The 10,173-nt window shown below is 44.0% G+C and overlaps 1 long non-coding RNA gene across 1 annotated transcript; it reads right to left on the reverse strand.

Moving 5' to 3' along the window:
- Positions 1-352: 352 nt before the first annotated feature.
- On the reverse strand, positions 353-7,543 carry LOC147260628 (uncharacterized). Its single transcript, XR_015116309.1, has 4 exons — positions 7,474-7,543; positions 6,250-6,465; positions 5,494-5,540; positions 353-1,564 (listed from the first exon to the last, which is right to left on the reverse strand). It is a non-coding gene; the product is annotated as an uncharacterized LOC147260628 (long non-coding RNA).
- Between the last annotated feature and the right edge of the window lie 2,630 nt (positions 7,544-10,173).

Here is a 10,173-nt window from a genome sequence, read left to right on the forward strand (position 1 = left end):
TCGCCTCACAGCAAGAAGGTTCTGGGTTCGAGTCCCGGCTCGGGCACAGGATCTTTCTGTGTGGAGTCTGTATGTTCTCCCCGTGCCTGCATGGGTTCTCTCTGGGTACTCAGGCAAAGACATGCAATTGGGGACGAGGCTGATTGATACTCTAAATTGACCATAGGTATGAATGTGAGTGTGAATGGTTGTCTGTCTCTATGTGTTGGCCCTGCGATGGACTGGTGACCTGTCCAGGGTGAACCCCGCCTCTCGCCCGTTGACGCTGGGATAGGCTCCACCCCCCCCGCAACCCTTAATATGAATAAGCAGAAGAAAATGGATGGATGGATGTTACTGATGTTGCAGGGTGTTGATGAACCTGGCAGCACAGATGAAGAGCCTGCTGGTGACAGAGCAGGTTGGCAAACACTGATTTCACCACATCTAGCTGATATTGCCATCTACTGGTGACATGTGTGTAATTCACTAAAGGCGTATTATCTACAGGTCCCAGGACATTCAGTGGGCACTGGGGGGCTTCAGATCATTCCCTTGGATTAATCTTACTGCAATGTGTAAAAATGAACAAGACGCAGCCAAACTCAAACAGATGGTAGCTTGTTTTCACGAGCAGACAGTCTCAGGTCAGAGATGTCAGCTTACATGAACACACAAAATCTCTGCCAGAGCCTCTGCTCTGTGTACTGAGGATTAATCAGCAATGGTGGGGGCTCTGATGGAGGGGGGGAGCGGAGCATAAAGAACACGGCTGGCTATGCTCTATCAATCAAACATCTCTACTTCTAAACCAAATTGACCTGCCGATGCTCTGGCCACATCTATACTTTTTGTGGAAATAAATCACATGGAATCCGAGGTAGGTACTTGTCATCTCCGCTGAGTGAACCATCCCTCTCTCTGCCGTCTCTGCACCGCAGCCCCCCACCCACACAGCAGATGGAGCAGTTGACTGAACTGCACATGAAGACAATTATGATAAAAGCTTGTTTTCTGTGGATGATGGCCCTTCCCCGGGTCAGTTACTTTTCTGCAATCATTTTGATGATTGCAATAGATGCAAGGATAAACTTAGATTTATGTTGCAATGCATCATCCTGTCCTCCAGGAACTTTCACCGCTGTAATTACTTTCTAGGACTGAGAAGTTTCAGGCTGAGGGTGAGAGTGGAAATTCTGCGTCGCCTGCTGACACTGGTACAGAGAGGTCAGTATGGCCTCACATCAGGGCTGTATACAGTCTTATTTGAGAGACCCAGTCTCCTATGCTTCCCCTGTTGTTAAGTCTAACTGTTCCAGCACCGCCTACCTTCAGGGAGCTTCCCAACATGTCCAGTGGTACCAGGGGAGAGAATGTGACATGAGTGGGTTTAAATCTAAGCTCTGCTCATCTCCTCTCATCCTCCCGTTCACCTACACCGCTGACAGATGACGCCGTGTGCAGCTCGGGCTGCATAGTTCTCAGGGCATCCATTGCTCCTGGAGTGATGAGTGGCTCTGTCCTCGTGTGGCTCTTCCTGCTGTACACAGTCAATCACAGGGCCGAGCCACAGTAGAATGCAGGCCTGTGGAGGACAATAACAACTCCAGGTGACGTCTGTATCATCTGAAGAGTTATTATTATCTGCTGTTTTGCAGAGTGTTGAGTGATTGGAGGATATAAAGAGATCAAATTTATCAGGATGCAATTGTTAAAACGGTGCTGTCTTAAGAATACACACTGTTTTCTGTTTTTCATGATTTACAGGTTTTCCGTTACCGAGCCCGTAGCGACAGAGAGGGTAGCCTGTAGATGTTGAGCAATTTAATATTCTCACAGTTGCTTGAGAGATGCTCTTACTTCTGGGACAATCCTCACAGGGCATCTCTCCACCTAATTAATAAAAAGTACATCAAGTGATCTATAAGAGTAGCAGGATGCTTTCATGTTTGGGGACCAGCCCATCAATCAAAGTTTAATGTGTTTCTCGTACTTCAAATTGTGTTTTGCACTCTTGCACTTTTTTTTTTTTTTTTTTTTGCTTAAGTTTTAAGATTTCTGAAACTTTTTTCACCACCTCAGTACAATGGGGGTGAAATGGAATGTCATCTGTGCTGCTAGCCATTATGGAAGCAGTATTGATCGTCGCATCCAAGTCACTGCGAGAAAGAAAGCACATTTTCCAAAATGTCAAGCTGTTGCTTTAACAGCAAGACGACTGACTGATAATGCAGAGTGCGTTAGGCTTCTCTAGGACTTTTCTGTAGAGAAAAATATAGTTATAATTTAGTTTTAGTTGTAGGTTTTACTTGCGTTTCTGAGACATTAATCTTTTAAGGGACTTTCCCCTGATAACAACGTTCCTAGAACGGGTAAATTATGCCAACTAATCTCTATGGATATTTCTGGGTGAACCTTCAAGTGTCCGTCTTTGTGGTCAACACTTTCTGGCAAGCACACACAGACCTTTCCTTTTAAAATGCTCTGAATGTGCAGTCACACAAGTAACACACGCTTTCACAGCTATTTTTGTCAAGTCAATTTGATCTTTATAGCACCAAATGACAACAAAGGTTATCTCATTAGGCTTAAGCAGGAGAGCAGGTCTACCGCCACACGCTTTCAATTAATCAACACCCAACAATTCTCCATGAACAAGCACATCTTGCGACCGAGATGACGAAAACGGGGACAAAGACAGAAACAGTAAAAGAAAGAAAGGGACAGAGAGGGTGAACTAGTTAGTACATTCATTGGCATAATGCACCCCCAGACCCCTCCCCTAACCCTATCACGAACAACTAATTAATCCTAACCTGAACCTTAAGCTAACCTTAACCCTTAAACTCAAGTCTAAACCCCCAGTGTATTAGTGTATGTGTGTTTATAGCCATAGAAATTATTTGGAGGATCTTGCCAGGTTTTTGAGACCTTAATCACTTAGGTTTTTGCGCCCAAATGCTGCAACAACATCTTAAAAACCAGCAAAATATCCCAAATAATTTGAAGTACCAGACTGTGGCTTTGATACACTCCGGCATTACCTCTACAAGAGACACACACTTAAAATGATCTGAATAAAAATGTGTGCTGAGGCGCAGTCTTACAAGTCTCACACTCACACACACACACACACACGTACATGTACACACACACACACACGTACACGTGCACACACACACACACACGTGCATTTACTTTAGTCACTTTCGGGGTATTTACACAGACTTACATTCATTTCATGGAAACTGTAACCCTTCACTGCTGACCCAAAAATTCTGCATTTTACTAATCAGGCACATAACTTTTGTTCTGGTGAGTGTCCCCAGAAGTGTCTAAAGTCTCTCCAAACACAGATACACACAAACAGACACACACAAATACACACACACACGTGTGCACATGCACTCTTCTTCTTGTGAGATAAATGAAAAGACCAAAAGTGGCTAAACTCATTCCCCAAGACACACACGCGCACACACATGCACACAAATGTGTGCACTGACTCACAGAACACACACGCACATGCGCACACACACACACACGCACACACACACACACACATACACGCTTCCTGGGAGATAAATGAAAAGAAAATGAATGCAGTCCAGAGCTGAATTCATTTCACATCCCACTGGAAGCTCAACAAGCAGCGAGGTGCAGCTTTCTAACACTAGATGGCAGCACAACAGCACTGCTGCAGCGATTGAATATTTAGACATTCACTCATTTGTATGACATAACCTGATTACATACATGTCATATCTGTCCATTCACCTGTGCTGTTCGATCGACATGTTGCCTGCCCTTAAACTCCTCATGTGTGAGTACACCATCATCCCCAGTAAGAAGAAAAAAATCTAATAACATGGCTGACTAACTGCTCAGCCGGCATGTTCTGCTGTAGTGAGCTTGGTTGAAAGAAATATACATAAATTAAAGTTGAGCTCTGACATCCACTTATTGGCCTTTACCTAAACCAGCCTCTGGAGATGGAAGAAGCCTGACTTTTGGAAGAGAATATTCCTGTTAATCCTCTGGACCTGATCACACTTTGCCAGGTATTTCTTGGAACTTGGCACTATCAGTGAGAAGGAAATTGGGCTTAAGATGCGAAGCCCCTGTGGTCTTGCAGAGTGTCTTTAAAGAAAGCTTGAAGGGAAGGACTTGGAAGTTTGATGTTTGCAGTCTATGCTACTTCTTTGAAAGCTATTTCTGCTCATGCGCTGGAATATATCAATACATATCTTTTTTGACTTTGATTACAGAACTGTGCAGACAAAAGGCATGATCATGAATGTTCATGCCAACGTAATCAAGCCAAAGGAATTCCATGCATCCTATGTCCAAATCAAGACCACGCCTTGTCCATATTGTGCTGCATCATGTTGTATACATACTAATCTGTATTTGGAATGCCTGCCCATCGTGATTCATTCCATCACGGCTGCCTGTGTTCCCCGGAGCGTGAGGGAGAAGCTTATCATCTGTCTCCTCATTTCATGCCCGGTAGCAGACAGTCTTCAGCGACGGAACAAACTCAGTAGCCATCATTGACACACAGGAGAAGCAGAAGGAATCACGGGCACATACTTATCAACGTCATATTCAAAAAGGAGTTTCAGGTGTGATATTCTCACTAAAATGCAACCTTTATGAGGTGAACTGGCTCCAACCTTAAAATGTGCTGTAAGCTGAGATAACCCATCCAATATCAGCAACTAATGAGGCAGAAAGAGCAGCCGGCACAGACAGACACTATCATTTCAGCTCCACATGCTTTCTTGCGCAAGATAAGCTTTGTCAGAGGTCAGATACTGTTTGACCAATTTCCAACACTATTTCTGGCATCGGCTGTCGATTTGATGGCGGCTTGGATTGCCCGGCCGTGGTGAATGAGCAGCTGCAGTTCTTTAGGCTCACAGGGGAAATCTGTTTGGGCTGCCTGGAGTTGAACCGCGAGGCACTTTTCCTCCTGCTGAGAAGATTGCTCTCATGTTTTATTGAACGTTGCCCCCAGCACCCCTCATCCTTGACAATCTGATTGCACCAAGGTCTACCTCATGACCTTAATGTTCCACCAATGGGGTGTAGCAATTCACTCGCACTGCCCTCTCCATCAACCTCATCAGCCTCATAGGTCCTTTGGGTCGCATTTAAGGGCCCCTCTCACAGTAGATTAATACCTTCGCTGCCCACCCGCATTGTATGGAACTGTCCTTGCACTTAAATAACCTGTTATCACGTAGTTCACGTCTGATCATAGACGCAGCTATTACCATCCATTCTTGGTTCTCTCTTCCTCTCTACGTATGGTACGACCACGTGTTCGGTGTGTCCTTTTGTCAGACATGAAAAGTAGTGCTGAGATGAAAAATACCTTTTTAACTCTTTTAGACATTGTTCAGCTGTACACAGAACGCAAAAAAACACACGTCTTTATATCTTTCTGTACCAAAATCCAATTGTTTTTTTTTGTTGTTCCTGTAAAAACAGAATATGACTCACACTTACATAAGCTCGCGCCAACCAGCTTCATCCAACACCACCTGTCCATCAGTCTGCAAATGCAAGTATACAGATTTGAGTTATCATTTTTTTTTGACAGCTGCAGGGGTCAGTATGAAAACCCCCAAAAGAAGCTGCAGTAAGGGAGAGGTTGATAAGACTTCAAATGTTGTGGTGCCGAACACCAGACGGCAGTTTTGTTGTTCTGACGTTGAAGCCGTGGCGGAGTCCGTTTATTAGCTTTGTACTTCTGGCGTTTGCATCCACACTTCAAAAATCCTAAGAAGGGGGTTGCAGAACACAACCTTTAAGTGACCTCATAAAGTTTTGTTCCCCAAAAGAGCTTATTTCCTAAAAAAAAATTTAAAAAATTAAAATTCCAAATTCAATTTAAAAATCCAATTGGCCTTTGTCAAAGGCACCCATGGCAGTGCTAACTTGAGGAGTAAGACATGTTCGTTAGCTGTCAAAAATGGCACTTCGGCGTATCTTCGGCTGCCTCTGGACATCTAAAACCAAGTCTCTTCTCCTAAGATCCTATGGTTTCTGGCCTGCTGGTTTTAATTTAACCATGTTGAGGAAAAGTGGGGTGTGCGACGGCTCCAGATGGTGAGCAGGGCATTTTACAGAAGAGTGCTTCAGCTACATTGAGCACAAGATGGGCTTCATCTCTCTCACCCTGACAGACACCGCTTTCCTGTTAGTGTAAATTGTCAAAGCCTCGTGTAACATTACGCAATGACGCACTTTGGATTCACCCACTTTTCCGGCGTCCAATCTTCAGCATATCCCCAGCCAATTTCACTTGAAAAAAGATGTCACGTCACTGCAGTTGAACTCTCTGGAAAAGCTGTCTCAGCTGGACTTTAACTTTGGTTTGAGACTTCCGATCTTGTCTCCTTGTTGGAGCTCTAGATCCTGCTGGTGCCTTTTCAAGTATTCTTCCATAAAGAACTAAATACTTTTCCTCTGCAGCGTCTAGAAAAGTGGGAATACAGAAGGAAAGGAGGTTATTCTTTGTGAAAACCCCGGGAAAGCACTCTTTGAAGGTTACAGAAATAAATGATAAATGATTGAGATAAATGGGAGAATAATGATAATTACTCTGCGAGGCTCCTATACTTAATTGGGGCCTGGATACTGCATCATTGATTCCCCCCCCCCCCCCTTAAGATAACTAAACTGGAAATTAATGAGAGGATGAATAAAATATGAGGACTTGGTGTGTAACAAATGATCTTCATAGGAAACAAAGTACCCATTTAATAATTGCCTGCTTTCCTTTCTTCTCTTGCCTTTAAAATGGAACAGATCTTTATCAATATGTTATTGTTGTTGCCACGATATTTCGGATAATTGTCAAGAAGCAGCCTCCAGTAAGAATGATTTGTCTCACAGAAACATGAAAGCTTCCCCATTAAAGAGAAAGAAAAATATCATGAGATTAAAAAAAAAATGTTTGCATGCTGGAGTGAGAAGCAGGTTTCACACGGCAACCAAACATCTGGTTTTCACCCACAATCCCTCTGGTTGTGCTTTTTCAGGCAGCTGCGAGGAGACATCAGATTTTATTTTGCCTCGGCTGACTGATCCTTAAGATCCTACACTGTCACTGAGAGGAGGGGAATCACAATGAAAACTTATTTAGAAAGTTTGAAGATTCTTCTGAGTGAAAATGCCTCGCAGTGCTTCTGAAGACTGTTTGAATTCAACTCACAAATTTTGATCAACAGGCGTATGCCAAAGCTCTCAGTCACACACATCCCAGACAGGCTGCAGGTTAACATTTTTTACCCAAGAAATGACTCAATTTCATTCTAAATGCAACCAATCCTGCTTGCTTCATACATTCTTTTTTGTTATTTGTCAAGACATGTAAACATCAATTCAATCCCCAGCCAAGCGTGAGCAGCAATTTTCATGTGAAGAGGCTGCTGTCACAGTGTTAACGGCTGTGTGTGTGTGTGTGTGTGCGTGTGCGCGCACGGGCTACAGTATCGGTTGTGCAGAGGGTTGCAGAGCCCTGTCCTGCCTGCCTTGGTGTGTTGTGGTGGTGGGATTACTCTGGGGATTAGCAGGATACTGGCAGCACACATCGATGGGACAGAGATGACAGTTCCCATCATGTTGTCTCCTGCTTCAACCCGCACTACTCCCTGGTCTTAAAGCGGCACAAGCAGCAGATTACATGAGTACGACAGCAGGGGAAGAAGTCACACATCACACAGCAGAGATTAGGCTAAACAAACTCTTCTTCAGCTGCCTGGGGGTATTCATCCCAAACATGGAGAGCTGTCTCTCATGGCCCAGTTTGGGCTGGATTAGGAAGTTGCAACCAGCCTTTTTCTGTAAAAGAGATTGCAAAACAACCAGTGGTTGCTGTTCAAATAAAGGAGAATAAACAAGTTTGCATCACTATTCCAACTCTTGTTTATAAGAATTGTAGCATCTCTATTCTTTTGTTGTTGTTGCATGGATTGAAATGAATGCAGCCTGCACGCCTAAATGCCACTAATTGTTCAACATAAACAGTTTATGATCAGAATCTCCTGTTTAGTCCTGCTTGATGGATGTTTGGGGAGATGAGAAGCTAACCTGTGTGCCTCTAGGACCCTGGGGAGTGTGTTCTCACTCATTTTTAACCACTTTTAATGTAGCCTCTATTGTGTGAGTGTGTTCCAATGTGTCCTGCTTCAGATGAGAGCTGTTCTATACAATGACGTGCAATTCAAAGTCAAATTTTTTTACCTTTCTCATGCAAACAGTACACAATATTTGTTCTTTTTCCTCAGGAGAAGAACCATGAGGCTCCAGGGTGTATTTGATCCGTCTGTGTTTGCAGGGGTCTCGTCTCTGTACCTTTCAACTTCTACCAACTTGCTTTTTTAGAGAGCCGCTTGCGTTGGAGTGCAGTGGATGCTGCTGCACAGGCGTGTAATAGAAGAGCCTCCAGTCCAGTCGCCTCCTGCTTATGAAGGACACAGACGCCATTTTCTCTGTAGAGATAATAGGTACAATGCTTCCTGCATATCAAAGTTTTGTCTATCACTGTTTTATCCACTGAAGAACATAATGGGAAGCTGTGCCTCAGTATTATTTGTAGAGAGCTCATTATTCATTGCAGGGTGAGCAAGAATTTTTTAACTTTTTGAAAGGTTTTTTTGTTTTGTTTTGGTGAGAACATTCAGATGGAGCCAAAAGCAGGTGGGAGCATCGCTAACTTTAATTGAACGTAGCAGATACAGTTTGGAGACTCTCCTGTTTGATCAGCAGCTTTAGTGGGTGTACTTCGACGTGTCACAAATCATTCTTACTGTTTTGTTTTGGCGTGTAGTTTGTCCCTGTGCGCGATCAGAGCCGCCACCACCTGTAATGCACACAAGGCCCTTCTTACAGCATGTCATTACCCAGCTCCTCTCACACCGGAATGCCCTTGTTCCACTAGTTCAGCGTTTCTCTAGGTGTGTGGCGCGCCCCCCGAGGCGTCCCAGGGGGGCCACGAGTCACCCGTCGTCCAAACATTATTTCCCCCCTCACCTTTCACTTTGTTTATGGTTCCACCGCGAAACAAATTCCGACGTCCAAACATTGGTTCCCCCTCACCTTTCGCTTTGTAAATGGTTCCGCCGCGAAAAAAAATCCGACGTCCACACATTAGGTCCCCTCCCTCACCGGGGGGGAAAAGAGGAGGGGGGAACTAATGTGTGGACGTCGGAATTTGTTTCGCGGCGGAACCAAAGCGCGCTTTAAACCTCTTTCATAGCAACTGTGGTCAGGTCTGTTTTTAAAATGGAGAGATATTTGACAGGGATGAAACACATTTTTATTTCATTTTTTCTAGTTCTGAAAAACTAAAGGAATGTTTGTAATTTTTAGTAGGTCAATAAAGTTAAACATGGCCACTTTTGCGCTTCCTATGGACTTTTCCTTAATTAGGTCTAAATTCTTGCTTGTGTTGTGCGTCGCTTTGTACAAAAGCGTCTGCTAAATGAAATTGTAGAATTGTAGAGTTTTGTCAAAAAATTTGGCATGGGGGGGAATGAAAATTTTTCTTCCTCCAAAGGGGGGAATGACAGAAAAAGTTTGAGAACCACTGCAGTAGTTTAAGTATGAGGCCTGTTTGTTGGACGATCCTATGAATAGTAGCTGAAGAGCGAAAGTGTTCACAACAATGCCAGGGTTTCTTTTGAGGTGATTAAACACCTTCGGCAGATTTGTTTATTGTGCTCTACCTGCATAACCGTTGATTTATCCTCAGTGATGTCACCACTCGCTAAAACACGTCATCCCTATGTGTGTCTGCACACGTTTTAAGGCCAGTCAAAGGAAAATTAGAGCCGTGATTTATTTATGAGAAATAGATTTTATTTCTCCATGAGAGGATCACTTCATGATTTGTTGATTAAATGGCAAAAGGCAGCTACATGCCAGCAGAGACCAGCCTGGCAGGAAAAAGAGCTTCACCTCGCTGGTGGCTCCTACAGGGGGAGCGTGCAAGAGCAGCAGATAGATGCCCGTCACATATGCACCCCGCTGACATATGTATAAGTGTCACAACTCCAGCTGAGGTTCCATGTTCCACACCACCGTAGCCATGGCTTAGTCACGAAGGTCGACTCAGTGTTTGGACTAAAACTAAGAGACCAAAGTGGTCGCATTGTTGCTGTCAGTGAGAATCAGCCTGTT

Source organism: Aulostomus chinensis, chromosome 6 (genome assembly GCF_037954235.1).
Source record: "Aulostomus chinensis isolate RoL2024-O1b breed Wild chromosome 6, RoL_Achi_v1.0, whole genome shotgun sequence".
Lineage (NCBI taxonomy): Eukaryota > Metazoa > Chordata > Actinopteri > Syngnathiformes > Aulostomidae > Aulostomus > Aulostomus chinensis.